This window comes from Rhipicephalus microplus, chromosome 10, assembly GCF_043290135.1.
Source record: "Rhipicephalus microplus isolate Deutch F79 chromosome 10, USDA_Rmic, whole genome shotgun sequence".
NCBI classification, from domain to species: domain Eukaryota; kingdom Metazoa; phylum Arthropoda; class Arachnida; order Ixodida; family Ixodidae; genus Rhipicephalus; species Rhipicephalus microplus.
Window position 1 is genome coordinate 99,999,455 of NC_134709.1, and position 18,033 is coordinate 100,017,487.

Below are 18,033 nucleotides of genomic sequence, written 5' to 3' on the forward strand. Positions count from 1 at the left end.
GCCCCCGGCTTCTTATGCATCGGATGACCTTGTCTGGCTTAGCATCCCTTCAACCAGCCCTGGTCTCTCAACGAAACTGATGTACAATTATAACGGCCATTACCGTGTGGTTAAACAAACTTCACCCCTCAATTACATCGGGGAGACGATTGAGCAGCCCCATGATCAACCACGCCGTGGACGTGAGACCATCCACATAGACCACTTAAAACCATATTAAGATCCTTCTATTGTCTCCTGCCCATGAGTCGCCAGGATGGCGCTTTTCCGGAGGGGAGAAAAATGTAGTGAAGAAGATGAGTGCTACTCAAAAAGGCAGGGGGCATCACTGAGTCTGTGAAGAAGACGACGTTTGGTTGGCTGGTTACACTGGCGGACTCTTTACAGCAGTATCCCTGAGAGGGCCCACCATCCCAGTTTTGCCAGATACGGCTTACGTGACAGCGCTAAGGTTCCGAAATGCTTGTCTGCAATGGGGAATAGGTAATTTGGATAAATTTGAAGATTTCGAGCATTTGAGGTATTGCTGGAATAAACAGTGGTGTGTATCTCGCCAGTTAGAGGTCACTTATGCCAGATTGCGCTGTGAAGTTCCACAACTAAATTATTACCTTAACAAGGCTCGACTCAACGCGTCACTGCTGTGCATTTTTCGCAACAAAATTGAAACAATTGAACATTCCTTTTTATTCTGCCATCATTACTGTTATCAGAGAAAAAGATTTTTAGTAGCCACATTACAAAAGCTAGGAATACAAGTAAATCTAACAGTACTTTCATCACTTGGCGGCAATTCATTTGGTTACTGCCACAGGTATATGTGCTCCACTGTGTTTGATTACATCAATGCAACTAAAAGATTACCGTGCTAGTGAACCCTAACCTTTTCAGATCTTTAGTTTATAATTCGTAGTGATGTCAGTCAAAAACAAGAGATGGTTTGACCGCTTGCTCAGCAAACATTTTTTTTTTGTTTATTGGCAGTATAGACTCTAAACTAATTTTTCAGATTGACTTTAATTTCACTTGAGTTTCATTTAAGTGTCCTGCCGCCTGGTTCTTGGCCCATCCCCCTTTGTGGGTGAGCGCCATTCATCTGAGGCCATCAGCATCAGCATCAGGCTGGTTCCGCCATTACCATTTGACTTGTCGTTACCGCTCTCCTGTTATATAAAAGAGTGACGCTCTAAGACGCCTCATTTTAACTGTATTATTGGCGGAAAGCCGCTGTCAAGTGCTTAAAATAATTGCTATTTTTTGCATTGATGAACCATTGATGGCTTTCAATTGAAAGTCATGGGTCGATTTTCAATGCTTGTCAACAATTGCCTTTGTGACATTTCAATTGATCCAGAACGTACTTTCCATCGCCATTTCATTTTCTCTCATTGATAAATCTATATCGAGTTCATTGGCGGATTGCAATTGAAAGTCATAGGACAATTTCATATTCTGGTCAACAATTTCCTCAATGGTATTTAAATTGAACCGTCATGCATTTTTGATCCAATTTGTTGCCATTGCTCAATGACTTCTCTTTGTTTTTTCAATAAGAATTTTCGTAAGGGTTAGCCACTAGACCATCGCAGCGGGGCCCGAAGGGTCGCGAAAGGGCATTATAGGAGGTGAAGAGCGAGCGTGTTCTGGGGAATAAGACGAGACTTCAGGGCGAATGAAGGAACACCTTGATGAAAGGCCGACGTTCGCAAACTCCTGTCTCACCACAGCTCGTATGAACGCCACTGACGGCTGTTGTTTGTCAGAGGCGAGAGTTGAGAAAACGGGTGGCAGAAGAGGAGCCAGACATGCTGATTCGATTTCCCGGCGAAAAAAGCCTGTGGCATTGTCACGCGTGAGTGGTTGGCGGGTGGCTTCACACAATGAGGTTGTCGCCGTATTGGGCAGCTGGGTTAATCACTGGGTAATATGGTGGCTCTTGGCTTCTTACAAACACCGGCACTGTAATGATGTCGTCGATAGTGGCAATGTTGTTATATACCAGAAGATTAAAGGCGTCGTCTGCTATGCCTTTCAGCACAAGGGCCACCTTCTGAGACTCACGCATGTGCTCGTCTATTTGATGGCATAGGACGATGAGGTCGTGAATGTACGTGACGTTGACGTCTGTGCACGAGCCACCAGTCGATTTGGCGTAGCGGCCTGCCGTGCAATAATGTTGCCAAAAAGGTCGCGGATCTTCGCTTTAAAGGAGTCCCAGCTTGTAATCTCCACTTCGTGCGTCTCGAACCATACCCGCGGTTGGCCTTCGAGGTAGAAAGGCACATTGGCTCGAATAGGAGTCGGGTCCCACCTATAGCTTGTGCTAACACGTTCGTAACGGTTGATCCCTTTGTCGACGTCAACGCTATCCTGACCGGAAAATACACTGGGATCATGAGCAGGAGGAAGAATGACGTTGGTAGAAGCCACCGAAAGAGCAGGTGGTGAAGAAGATGGTTGTTCAGCCTCTGATATGATTGGACCTATGATGATACGGCCGTTGCGAAGCTTCGTCATGAAAACAGGGAAGCACCGAGCACTTACACCACAAATATGTTACGGAAAAATGACGCGAGGCATGTCAACACTTACAAAAATTCTTTATAGGGACTTATATAAAAATCCCCATATATGGCTACATCCGGAATGGGGCATATAATGATTTATATGGCATCCCCATATATGGGCCTTATACAACCTGATATGCCAAATTCCTGATGTAGCCATATATGGGCGTTATACAACTTGATATACCTAATCTCTTATATACCCATATATGGGTGTTACTTTATATGGCCATATATTGGCATCATCTATATATGGCTATATATATAAGCATCCATATAAGGTTAAACATGGCCTTATATGGATACTTTTATATATAGCTATTCTGATATTTCATCTATATGAGTTCAGCTTGTGTGGCCGGCATAAATTATAGCCCCACAAATCATTCTTCAGCTAGAAATATACCTGTTTGTTAAAAGGTCTGCATGCAGTCACCATCGTCTCTAAAACAAAGGCAGTACCCATCCCCTCAACATTCTTGCTAAAATAAGTTATCCACATTATATTTTGAGTTATTCTCAAGAAATGATTGCTAAAAAATGCAACTTGGCAACATATTTAATGTTTGTGGTGGGCGCATATCACTGTTAGTTCGTTTCCTCTGAGGAGATACAGTCTTTGTGCTTAAATGTATTGCTTATTTATCGACACTTTATTCATTTATCTATTTAATTTATTACCTAGAGCACCGATTGGCATTACAGTGGGGGAGCGTTTACAAAAAGTAGATTACAAAAAGATACATAGTCAGCCAAAAAATAATCAAAGTTGCCTCAATCACAATCTTCAGCACAAATACATGTATCAATAAAAATGTAACACACCCAAGAAAAATGCAGCACACTAATTCTAACATAGTATAAAACAAACAATTTGAGATAGTAGATACAATGCTAGAAGGCAATTGGTTCCATTCTCGTATTCTTTCAGTAAAAATCATTTTGAAATATGTCAGTCTTGCATGCGATTTTTCTTATCTTGAACTATAGTCAACACGGCCTGAGACATAGTACTTGGCAAGTAAATATTTCGCTTTATTGATTCCGACTTGATAATAATAAATAGCATAAAAGAACCCAATTTGAGTTTTGTAAAGATATTTTCCACGGTGTGCTTATTTAAAACTTTTCTGGCATGTCATATGAAGCGTCCATAGCGAGTCAAAACGAAATATTGACTTGCTGTTGACCGTATGAACTGCGTGTGCATTCAATAGCCTAAATGAGTTGATAATCAACTTTTAAGGAGCTCGGTCAAAAGCGATTGGTATGCAAGCTTGTAATATACAAGTATTGTGGCTAGGGATGGCCTATAGCGTGAATTCTAAAACTGGCGTCTATAGGTCTCTGTGTGCGTGGAAACGGAGGCTTTTAGCGATATTTCTTGCCAACAGGACACTGTAAATATGTATTTTGTAAACGTAACCCACTTTTCGTTCCGCCAATAATGCATCATTAACGCAACAGTGGTAAAGAGCTCGTTCCGCCGAAATTCTGGCGTAGGCGTCGGTGGCTCTCATTGAAAAATTGTCTTAAACATGACCGAAAATTCAGAGAATGCAAATAAAACCAATAATATAAACTTTTGGATTTGAGTGATGATTAAAATCATGCAGGCCATTTGCATGACAAGCAAGTGCTCTACTTCACAGATATGCGTCTCCTTGGAAATAAAGCATTACTAAGTTCCTCTGGATGGAAATGCAAGAAAAATAACTGTCATATTTAACAAATACACGCATACTGTATGCATGTTTCACAGCACAACATTTAATATCGCAGCAATGTTGCATTATACAAGCGTGCATTGTCATCGGGCATCACAACACGTTATTACCAACGAGACTTCGTGGTCTAAAGACAGCCAACCATTACAAAAAGCACACACGTTACAGCGCGTATTCCCTCACGACTGCGTAGTGGGTGCACAAAGTTCTAAAACATTTTTACATAATAGTTGAGAAGCATGGTCTGCTGGGCGAGTTGGTAATTCATCCTAATTGAGTTGGGTGAAAGAATTTGAAGTGCGAAAGGAAGACACTTGGACACAGCTCACACTAACAAGTGAAACTTTATTGGAGAAAACAGACATATATATGCAGTTACGAGAACACGTGAGGTAGAAAAAAAATGATTAGATGAGCAGATATCTAATCATTTTCTTTCACCGTGTGGACATCGTGTGGTGTACAGCACTGCGCTGTCACGAGGGAAGTATTATTTAGGATTCAATATTATAATTGTGGGTCACAAAACTTCTTTAAAGGGACAGCCATGCTCTAACCAATCATCACATTGTAGATAGTGTCACTACGCTCCCTTGTTTGATGATACGGTAGTTAAAGCTAGATTCAGGGACACGGTAGCGCGGAAAATCGAAGAGGCCAATCTCATAAAAAAGCTGGTGATTTGTGTCACGTAAATATCGGTTATGTTGCTTTAGCTTTTCTGGAAGCGCATTATTTGTAAAATCCGTCTACTCATCTAATCACTTTCTTTCACCGTACGTGTTCTCGTAACCACATATATATATATGTCTGTTTTCTCCAACAAAGTTTCAGTGGTCAGTGTGCGCTGTGTCCAGGTGTCTTCCATTTGTAATTAAATTTTTTGTGCAACCCAGTGATAATATAATATTGCTCGTGCTTTAAACTATGCTACCCCTTTTTTTACACAAAATGCAGCCATGTGTGAAACCTTCATGGAGACAAGACACTTTCAACTTTCTCAATTACACAATACTATTCCACATTAAAAATTGTTCAAGTAGCATCATACATAAAAACTACACACTGACTGGTTGAATTACACACAAGCAGCAGGATGTTGCTATCGCTTTCAACTCTGAAAAATGAAGCTTAATGGTACCCCAGTTTTTTCACACAGTAGCAAGCCCTGATGCATCAGACCAGTTTATTTGTCAGCTTGCGTAAAACTATCTACAGTGCTCACGAATTGAAACGTGACATCACATTATTTTGTGTGACTATGTATGCGGGCATGTGCAGTTCCTCAAGATAACCCCGCGATGTTGTGACATCTGTAACGATAATGTTGCCTGTGATGTACGCATTCCAGTCAAATTTACACTTATACCACCCGAATTGTAGATGGTGGAAACAAAATTATGGGCTCTTCCTAAGTTTTTTCCGTTTCGATCCGTGAGCATTGCACCCTGCTTTGAAAAACCAAACTAGCAAAAAAAATTTCTCACTGCATGTCCTTATCAAAACAAACGTGAATATAAAAACGAGGGGAAAGTAGATGAAGAAAGACAAATTCAAACGCAATAAAAATTCAAACGCGGGCTCATAAATCTCATGACACCCTTGAAGTTGGAGATATGCAATTGTTTTTTTTATTTGTACTTGCGCAAATTGTAATTTATTCTTGGTAGTGAATCAAGCGTTAAAATGAGAAAAATACAAGAGAAGTAAATTTACATCAATATATTTATGAAAAGTACAATAGCGCGAAACCTATATTTTCCTGGTGTAGAGTTTTCGAATAAATAAAGCACTGTCTGGACGAAATAAAAAAAGTGTTGTCTTCATACTACGATTAGTGATGTCTTCATACTACGGTTAGTATGAAGTTATTTACTCAGGAAGCATGCAATGCGCTGTGTTTTCTGAGTTATCATAATATTTGCGAACAACGTGCGAAGTCGATGGAAATGATGAACTTACCTTAACATTTAACCGAGACTTGTCTTTCAAGGAGTCTGTTAATCCTGATAACCTATTCACACCTTAAAGCCACCGCGTCGATTCATACTGCTTTTTGTGAAAGCATGGGTTATGAAAGTTGTGAAAGAACGCTTGCCCGCAAGCATGGGTGTCTATTTTTTTTCGCACGAAAAGTTGACGATCGCCAATCCAGTGGCATACACACGCACACGCATACAAAAACATTTCAACGTCCGTCCACAACTTCGCCACGTACAGCGAAATAGATTCCTGAGAGCTGCGTGATTATCTTGTGTAAATTGGAGCAGTAGTTGAACACGAAATAAGAGCAAGAGGAGTGAAAAGTGACAAACTCGATCAGCACTGCACCCATGACTCCGGCGAACAAAAAAGCAACAATGGCGCGGATAGATACAGTGAAGGCTTGACAATAAAGCATACATTACCCCTTGAGATCACTTATTTACGCCCTTTTCACTGGAACTAACTTTTTCTGAGCTTATTGGCGAACGACATTTCATTTTTAACAATTATTGACGCAATAGTATTACCATACGACTGAATGTTTGCGCAAACTATTTTCTTCGTCGTTACTTGAAATGGGCCATGGCACTTTCCTGCTGCGTCAACCGACTGCCGTTGGCCATGGCCGGTCTAGACGGCACCTACGCGCGGTTCTTCGAACAACGTTCTCCCAATTTTCCACGCCTCCGACTGGTGCCCTTTTTTGCATTTTTTACTGTGTGCACCCCTTGCAAGCTTGCCAGCTGCTGCAGTGTGGTCAGGCGAGTTTTTTTTTGGGACAATGGACCTCAACATCTCCCGCGGCCCCAGAAAGCTGCACATGCATGACCTTTGAGACAGGCATTCCGTGAAGCTGAAATCACTGCTTCGTGTACGCTGGCCATCAAGATACGTTCCAGCCAGATTTTCATCTTATTTCTCAAGCATTTAAAATAATAATAATAATATTCAATGAAACAATCACCAATCAATCATTGTTTAATGCATCCAGGAACAACCATTAGGTCTTTCGTGCTGGCGCGCGCAAAAATAAAACAAAAAAAAACAATACATTGCAGACTTTCTACAGGAAAGCAAATTAATAAAAAGAGCGAAAACTAGCAGTCGAAGAAATCAATGCACAATGGGAACAACAAATAAAAAATTAAATATTCATGGAATGGGACTGAAAACTAATGTGAAGTATACACAACCGTGCGGAAGGCTTCCTGAGAGATGGAAAAGGGAAGAATCTGTGCATGTGCAAACCTACGTTAGGACAGGGCAGCCCTCACTGACAAAAAATGACTGTAGGCTATGAAAAACATAACGAGTCAAGAATGTTGATGTTAGAGAGACTCTGTATTTTGTAAAGGGTAAAATGTTGGAAGAAGCTGGCAGGTACATTCAACGGTCGATTTTCTATGAATAACTTCCAAGGAATTTGAAAATATTACAACCGAGAAGGGCAGAAGATCTCGCCCTGAACTAGCTTGTAAAGAAATAACAGCTCAGCGTGATCTTGTCGGCCGTTAAGTGATGGCAAAGACAATATTCTAGCAGGGTTGAAAATAGTCCAGTGAAACGATGGGTGTGAAACAATTTTTTCAGGACTCGCTCAGTGGCGTTACTTCTGGATTTAGCAAGGCCATTCCAGATCATATATCCATATGTACTGAAGTTGGGAAAAACATATCATGGTGTACAATTTGTAGAAGGCTGTAGGAGAACTGGATTCTCGAGAGATATTCTGCCAACAGGGAAAGAACGAAGGTCCTGCAGGGCAGCACATTTAATGCAAGTAGAAAAATTTAGCATGCTATCAAAAAGAACATCAAGATCACTGATCTCATAAACCTTACATATCGACACAGTATTGACAGCATGTGATTTTGAAACGTTGGACATTTTGCGAGATACAACATCCACAACAAACACAACTACAACAGTAATAATAATAATAGTAATAATAGTAGCACACTCTTATAATTCTCACATGGCCGAAAATATCTGGCCACTTGACGGAAATGCTAGTGTCCAGGTGTCCGTGAATCTCTATACGCGAGTGTGTCATTGCGCATTTTGGTGGATACGTACCGGCATAAATATTTTAAAGGTAAATGCACCACAGTGTTGGTGTTTAAAGAATATGTTTGCAAGCAGTTTTATTTATTGCGCGCCTGCACAGCGAGGGGCTGTTTACATAATGTAGAGTTTGGCTTAGGCATCGCGCCAGTCCTTATTCGCAAAAATGGGTCATATTAACTGCATTCGCAAGGTAATGTTCAAGCTAATACTGATGATGGCACGTGTGCATTAGTGACCTCGACCAAGTAAAGACACACCCACACAAAATAGAAGTTTTGTGAAGTCGGCAGCCTATGTTACATGTTGCTATAAAGCTTCAGCATTTCAACACATGGTTCATTAATTGTGTATCAAATGTGAGTCATTTGCACTCTTCCTAACGTATTTGTGTATGACGTGAGATTTATTTGATGCTTGCAAACAATACACCAAATGAATTGTTTATTAGTGCAATCATAAAATTTTCGATGAATTTACTATCAGCACAGCGAAAAACATTTTACGTAGTCAAACGAAACGCAAGATGTATTTTTGCAATAAATCTGTACAACTTTCATCTTGAATTTAATCATAATAGTGCCTGTGAGTTGCATTCGCATAAGTTCTTCTTTGTTTTTGAAGATACTCCCTTAAACAATGCACTGCGCATGCAATTATGGTAAATAGCCACTGAAAGCAATTGCAGATTGGGGTAAATACGATTAACTGAAATCTTGTTATATGAAGGGAGCTTATAGCCATCCAAACCTTCAAATAATCAGCAATTTCGTCCACCGATGTGGAAGCAAAAAATGCATTGAAATTACTATTTCTTGCTGCCACTCCAATGCAATAATGGGAACAATATAGGCTGCATGCATTTCATTTTTACATAATACTATATAGGATTGCTCTATAGTAATAGTGGGATTCGGGAGCTTCAATACGTTTTGTGACCTGACACGATTGCTTCCTTGTAAAACTTGTCTGCTCTCGTATACATTATTTTCGCCGTATTAATTGCAACTTATTGTTTCAAACCTAAATTCTATGGAAAATTTGCACAATTTAAGTTACAGAAATGCATTCATAGTTACAACTTTCACGTACACAAAGCTGACCTGAAATTTAGTTTTTTTGCATGGCAGAAACAATATATATATAATTAATACTCTTGTTGTAGAAAAAAAGCAGGTCTCCTTTGTCTATGAATTACTATATATTACAATCCGTATAAAGGTGTGTGATCATGGTGCCAAATATTTATGTGGTTCATCCTATATAAGGGAGCACTTCCACATATAAGGATCCACTTGATATGTTATATATGGTGTGGCTGTGCCTTATTAGGCCGGATTGGACTCCTTATATGGGTGAACCACGTCATATATGGCTGTGTATAACCCCATACATGAACCTACCCCGCCACATATACATCCATATATGGTAAGCGCAAGCCACATATGCTGACAAATATGCTTATATGTGGCCACTTATAACCTATATAAGTGCCATATATGGTATTTCCGTAAGAAATTCAGAATCTATATTGAGACTGGTTCGTATAGCATCGAATAAGACGTAGGACAGCAGGAACAGTGGAGAGACCATCCTACTTCTTCGTTGTCACCTGTCTCGTCGCTAATATGTCAGCTACGTAGCTATATTACCATTCCTGTCTTCCACAAAAAAAGCTGATTTGTCGTCACCGACTTTTGAGCAGCTCACACCACTTATATAAAAAATACCAGAACACCATACATATATACACTGACGAATCAGTCGGCCGAATAGCTCAACAGGAGCAGTCGTGATACCTAGCTTGGTCGCGACGAATAAATTCAAGACATCCCACGCAAGAGCATAAATTGCAGCGGAATTGGCAGTACCGCGTTACAATTCGTCATGATCAACCTACACGCAAGTGGACTACTTTCTGCGGTTTAAAGGCGGCACTGCAGTTTTTACTATCAGCCTTACAGCGTGGACCACACGAGGAGCTGGTACTATAGATAACAGAGGTTATACAGCACCTAACTGAAAAGGGCACTAAATCACATTTTAGTGGTTACCTTGTCACTGCGAATCATCGGCAATGAACGGGCCGATCACACTGCGTGCTCAGCCCACTCAGAAGACTATGAGCTGCTACTATCACTTTCTAGGACTGATGCTGCAGGGAAGCTCCGCTGCCGATTCTATGGCAAAAGGGGGAAGGAGGAGTAGTCGACTAATCCCTCGTCCTCGAAGCGCTGAGGCGGGCTCCCGTAAGGGCTGCAGCAGGTAGTGCTTTTTTCCTTTCCTTCAACCACACATTCCCTCCTTCGTTGTTTGCTGGAAGGTGCGGCGTAGCTGCGAATTTTCGGAACTTCGCTTCTCTTCGAAAGGTCCAGCCACAACCGGTTTGTGTTTTAGCTTTGAGCCCACGGCAAATACCACGCTGGTTCCGGTATTTCGAAATCCACGGTGACCTTGAAAATGGCCCAGCTGCCTCCTTGTTTGCGTCAAAAACCTTGTATAGAGTCGAGCTCACAATGACCTTTCTTGGCTCGTGCGTTTTCTTTGCGCGATACGGTCCTGGACCTCTTGTTCACGTTTTGCTGACAGAAAATCAACCCGTCTTGACGGCACATCTTTGCTTGGAATGCGTCGAAATATTTTCGTCCAGTTCATAAAGGCGGAAAGACTTCAATAATGATGATGGTCCTAACAAGTGTTAACGCAGATACGCTGACGTGGACTATGTGAAACACTTCGGCGGCGGTACTTCGGACCGTACAGGGTAGTTCGACTTCTCGGCCTACTCGACTACGATGTTGTCCCCGGCAGCATCAGGAACTCTCAACGGTGTCGTGCACGGCCTGAACTCATTCATGTCGTGCGCCGTTTCATCCGCGTTAACGAGCCTAAGAACTGTATTATTTGTTGTTTCCCTGCTATTTCGCTTTATCGCTTGTACCTATTTATTATTGTGCTTTTTATTATTGTTGTTATTTGTATTGTTCATGTGCTGTGTTTTAAGCATCGGGACAATGCCACGCGTGTTTCTTATTTACACTTCTGCTTCACTCGGTTTTATTCTGCAAAGCCTCTCGCGAAAGCTCAGCGCAATTCACGCCTAATTGTTCCAAAAGGTTCGCGATCATTGTAGATCGTTCTGTTAGGATTGCGCGCAAGGCGCAAACGCTCAAGATTATTTCAGAGATTGTGCGATCACGAGTGATAAGACTGGAATATTTGACAGCACGTGTATAAATGCCGACGCTCTTCGCCGCTTGTCCGTGGATCGAAAGCCAACGCTCTGTTCGCCGCTGTCTAACCCCGTCTGTTGCTCTAATCTGACCTTGAGCTTCCTGGCCACAAGTTAGGCGGAATGAACTTTCATCTGAACATCGACTCTGCTTTCTTAGTCCACGTCACGACCCCGTGACAATATATGGGTACTCTCAGAAAGATACCACAATTATACTGTTTTCTCATATTTTACAAAAAGTTGTCTACTTACCATACCAGTCAAATGCTACAGCGTTGAATCTGTAGTCAAACGCGTATGCCTGTCAAGAGAAAAAAAGTTAGATACTAAACGGCAATACTGAATATTTACAGTTGGTATTTCTAGTGAAACATTGCGTTGCCAGATGCACTAATTTTTCTGTTTTTTATGGGACCAGGCTTGTTGCACACGTAAACAACCTCATGCGCGCACAGCATCGGAGTGTCAAATATTGGAGTGACTAGAGAAAGCTATAGACGCGCATGCAGACTACACTGGCGGAAAACACGTCAATATTACGCATAAAAATGCACTGTAAGTGTTACTTTTAGACGGAAAGCGTCTTATACCCGAGCTCAGTTAAGCACCCTTACTGCGTATGCACATATCCTTCCCTCTCTGCTCTCCTTAGCTCTCCCCATTTTGCTAACAGTAGGTGTGGCCGCAGGCGAATACCACAGCGTAAAAAGCATCGTATCTTGCTGCGGAATGGGTGTAGATGCGGCAGAAAAGTGGATTAGCGCTCTCGACGGTTCGTTAAGCGAAATATCACGCATCAACGGCTATGCCGTGTCGCCAATCAGTGCACGAGTGGCGTCGAGCTGCGTAAGCATTCCAGGCAGGCAGGTCACGTGGAACTGTTTCGCAGGCGGGCAGAGTCGCGGATGCATGACAGTGGGCGCTCACCAAAGGGCATGTTCCTCAGGTCACCACTGTATCGAGAGGCAAAGAGACGACTTGACAGTGGCCGACTTGGCCGTGCTGATTTCACCAGTTTACTATAGTAGACGAAAGCAGAGCTGCGGCTGCTTCCAATGTCCGCACCACCAGGCTCGAGAACGCATTCTACTACCTCATGGCTCCCCATCAAGAGCAACGCGGCTCGATTTTTTGCCCGGCAGCTGGCACAGACTGGCGTGACGCTACACACATTTACAAAAAGAATTAGACGCCCTCTCCCCGTGAGTACAAGCAGCGCCACCCTTTACGAGGTTTTTTTTCCATGTTTGCCACCCGACGCACCTTCCCCCCTACCTCTCAAGAAGGCCTCACTTTTCTTTCCATCTACGATGCTCAACATCACCTCTATGGCTGTTCGCCCCCTGAATACAGCTCCCTGCCACTGAGAACGGGATTCTTGCTGCCGGACTGTTGGTCGTGCTGAAGACGTTCGCCTAACTGCTCGCCTAACTTTTCTCTTCTATCCACTTTTCTCTCATTCTCCATCCCCGCAGACACTGCGCTGTGCTCCCTACTGGGCTGCAGAAATTATAGGTGCCTTCTTCTTCTCCTAACCACTACCACCACCACTACAGCTTGAAAAATTAGCTGGCGCAGTTTTTGGAAAGAAAGCAGCATCGCTCGGACAAACATCAACGCCTACCGTGCGCCCAGCCAATTTTTATGAGGACATGCTCAAGTAGTGCCTATTCAAGCATTGGGGAGACGGGGTCGTTATTTCAGCTATTCATGGGAATATGTATGTTGATATACGTGTGGATACTACACCTTACAATAGCAGTACCTTACGTTGTGCTAATGACCTCTCGATACTGCTATCAGCACAGTGCACCGTGCTAGTTACCATTGATTGCATCCAGTGTTATACAGAGTTTGCCGTGTTGACTTCATGTTCTTATAGGCTTATTTTAGGATGGGAGTTTCTTTCTGATGCAGCCGCTCTCATGCCTTGTCGACAACGCCTTATACATGTCGAAGAGACTGATGCTGCCGATGTGGAATAGTAATGGCGATTGTCTGCCTTGGGATACCTCAACGCGAAAAATTTGTCTGCCTGCCTATCTGTGTGTGTGTCTTTCTGCTTGTGTCCTGGTTCAGAAGAACGGTGAGAGTTTAACCCCTTTCTAAGCAACCAACCATCTTGATCTGGTTTTTGCGTTCATACGTGCTGGAATTGTCAATAAAAACAAATACTACGCATATTTGACGCAACATCAGTATGGGGTCATTGCTAATCCGTTACTTAGTTTATAAATTGCATAGATGCGTAACTAGGAAGACCGCAGAGAGTGTTACGAGGCGCTGGCAATGTGGCACTATGACCGAAAAAAACGGGCGTCTCCTACGCTTTACTAAAACTGCATGGTGATGCCACCTACCACTCACTTTGCGTTCTAGAAGAGCTCCATCTCTTGAAATTAGTGCTAGATAATGTGCACAATTCACGCAGCGCCTATTTGCTGATTTTCTCATGCAGAACGTCAAATAAACGTTTTATTCCCTCTCTCACGACAGCAGACTATCATGTTTCGACAACCTTTGCCGCCGAAGAACGAAGATACGCCGCCAATTTTTTCGTCAAGCCGCCGCTTACGCACCATCCAACATTCTGTTGTGCCACCTGGCCTCAAAGAAAATCCTTACGGCTGCCTCAGACTTCGTTGAGCACGGCGATGTTCTGTTCGCTCCATCAGCCCATTGTATATCTAAAGAAATCGTACTATCAACGAGTCTCGTTCATTTTATCAACGGCACCCTGTTTCTCGATGTATTCAATGTTACAAATGAGCGAAAATACTTCCCGAAAGGGGCTCTGCAACACTCTTTGAGCATGGCCAGTAAACGCTGCCGATTGGTAGTAGATTCCCGAGAACACACTAGCCAAATGTTACAGCGCAACGTGCGGCTTGGAATTCTGAATAAATTATCAAAGTCAGCTAAAATTGCTTTCTCTTCCCTCGACAACTGACAGAAGTCGCTCAAATATCACACGTAGATTGCCTATATATCAGCCATTGGCTGATTTGAACATGGCGCGCTCGGTTCTTACAGAGATCGCCGTGAAAGGCCGTCACTTTGTCCACGCGTGTGCCCGTGATCGCACTGAGAAAGCCGCATATTCGAAGAAATAATCAAAAAGGGCTCAAGGTCACGAGGCGCGCGTAACCTTTTTTGTTTGCCCTTCCCATCCCTCCCTGTTTAGCTTCGAGTGCTTTTGTCGGCACGTGAGAAAAAACAATGCGATTGCAGGTGTGACAAATATTTGTAACTCAGGCCATACTGGACGGATTATTAAATTTTTGCCGCGTTGAATTTGTGAAGCAATACGCTTTTCAAGTGAACGAATTCTATGGTTACTCAAAAAAGTGTTTCAGGGCCCCTTTAAAGGCACTGTTGTAGTGTTCGGCGTGGACACACCACCTGTCTCTGTGGCGGCTGCGAATACGGGTGCGATGCAATCACACTCACTTACAGATGCTACCCCTGCCCCACATATCGCTAATGCAATTAGAAAGAACGTGTCTCCGCCCTAAGCAGATGAACTGCTCGCATTGGTGCCAAAGTATCAATCTTCCTCCGGCGTTCCATCTCCTATTCTAGCACATACTTTAGCGGCAGCTCATCGCATAGAGAACGGCAGAACATCTGTTGTCCGCCATCAACTATACCATGTATATTCTGCTGGACATGGAATCGCCGACAAGCACATGGGCGACATGCTCAAGCAAAACGCCGTCTGCCTCTCCTCGAGCCCTTGGTCGTCACCTGTTGTTCTCGTCCACAAAAGGACGGTTTGGTGCGATTCTGCATCGACTACCGTGCGGGGAACAAAGTAACCAGGAGAGACGCACATTACATACCTCGCATTGGTGGTACTTTAGATTCAACTTTAGGAGCGGGATATTTTCCCAGCCTTGACCTGCGTTTGTCTTACTGGCAAATTGTAATGCACGAGGATTTCAAGGAAAAAAACTGCCTTGCCGCACCCGACGAACAATACGAACTTAACATCATGCATTTCGGCCCCTCCAACACGTCTGCAGCCTTGGAGCACACGATGGACACTGTACTGCGCGGCCTTGAGTGGCAGGCATGCTGTGTTACGTTGAGGACATAGTTATATTTTATTCAACGCTTGCGACGTCTAGACGAAGTCGTGGCGTGTCTCGCAGCTGCTGGTCTTCAGCTCAACGCCAAGAAGTGTCACTTTGCAAGCAAAACTAATAAAGTGCTGAATCATCTCGTCAGCAAAGACGGAATTAAGATTCATTCTAACAAGATTGCCGCTGTTCTTTGCTCCCCACCGCCAAACCACTCCAAAGAACTCCGCAGATTTCTGGTTCTCGCTTCTTACTCCGGCTCTTTATACGCCACTTCGTCACTATTGCCGCATTACTTCACCAGCTAGTTTTGTCGGGCAGATTATGCGTCTAGTATGACAAGTGGCAAATGGCTTTTGACACCTTGAAGCGATCACGTCTGAGCCAGTGCTTTGTCATATCAATGAAGTGATGCCCACTCTCCTTCATATTGGTTCCAGTGGCCATGGAATCGGCGCTATTATTTTGCAAGCACATGGCTGTTCCGTTCAACGCGTGATTACATACGCAAGTCGGACCTTAACTCCAGCCGATGAAAAACTATGCTATCACAGTGGAAGAGTGCTTTAGCGTCGTCTGAGCCGTTCAGAAGTTGAGACCTTCTCTATATAGCCGCCACTCTACTGTCATGAATGGCCACCACGGTTCGAGCTGGTTTGCGGCGTTAAAACATTTGTGTCGACGACTCGGTCACTCGATCCTTCACCTTCAAGAGTACGACATCGACGTAACTTACAAAGCCGGCAAGCAACATTAAAAAACAGATGCCTTGAGCCGTTGTCCGTTACCTTCATTCCAAAATATATCCGGCCTGTCACCTTCCGTGCGCGACTCCGTCAACGCATCTTTGGCAGATCTATCGCTCACCCCTCTGAATGCATGTCCACCTTTCATTAACAAGGCATCAGCGTCTCACCAATGCCGCGACACGTATAACCACTCCATAATAAAATGCCTTCGCGGCTCATCTCGTACTCCTAACGCCTGCGGCCATCGCCATGCAGATGCAAGACTTGAAGCCTGATAGCTCCATTATGTAGTTTTCTATACCACTGTTTCCCATCGCGAAGGACAGTGCTGGCTTCCCGTCGCTCCGCGTTCACTCAGGCATAATATTGCTACGATAAGGAGGCCGACTCGGAATAGTAGACACAGATATATTTACAGCCGGTTAAGCGAGCAGCACCAGCCACGCAGATTAGCTTGCGCTAGTCTATCTTCTTTTTCTCTTCATCTCCATGCCACTGGCACGTAGCATGACCCTTGGCGGCGGAGACATCGTGCCGGTGCTTTAAAGGTCGTTACCTGACGCACTTTTGAAGGGGTTGATCCCCGACACGTGGACAATATCACTCGACCATGCTGCAAATGATGACGAATAGATGGGGCTGATCTAGTTGGTGACATAGAGTTACTGTATATGCTACCTTTAAAAGTAGCGTACACAGTAACTCTAAGGTGACAGGTGTTACTTGACGCAATACACGGCAAGCCTCCGTGTAAGGAGACGAAAGTTTTTCTGATAGGCCCTCCCGACGATGAGTGGACCAGAGTAAAACGAGAGTACTGGGAGCGAAATGAACGCCTTGATGTTCCGCATCGTACCAACAGCGTTGCTTGGTTTGCGACGCCATCAGCTGAACGCGGGCGAGCTGACGGCCATGATAGGCGCAATCGCGTCGCGGGCATACTCGCTGGTGCATGAGGTGTGATCTGAGATCACTGTGTCTAGTGGTAAAGTGGGCTCTTTTCCCTACAATAACTAGAACGGCGAAAAGCCCGCTGCGTCGTGATGGGATGAACTATACGCGAAAGTTGCGTAGGGTAAGGCAAGGTACCAGTCCCGGTGCTCGGGCGACACATATACTTAGCGAGCATATTTGTAAGAGTACAGTTAAAAAGTTCCGCGAGGACGTTTGTTTGAGGGTGGTAAGCGGTGGTCAGTGTGTTGCGTGGAACAAGAACGCAGGATGTCGGCGATGACTTGGGATAGAAATGTTGGGCCGCGGTCAGTGAGGAGTTGTCTCGGAGCCCCGTGAACCAATATAGATTCCCGTAACAAGAACTCAATGAAGTCGGTAGCACAGCTTGTCAGTAGAGCTTGCGTAATAGCGTAGCGTGTAGCGCTATCTGTAATCATGGCTATCCATTTGTTTCCCAATGATGATGTGGAAAAAAGCAAGCAGGTCTAACCCAGCACGGTAAAATGGTTCCCTGGGTATGTCAATTGGTTCAAGATGGCCAGCGGGGAGCAGGGATGGTTTTTTACGACGTTGGCATAACTCACACGTGGGAACGTATTAGCGTACCGAGCGAGCAAGGCCTGGCCAGAAGAAACGGTGCCGTATGCGCTCGTCGTGCGAGATACGCCA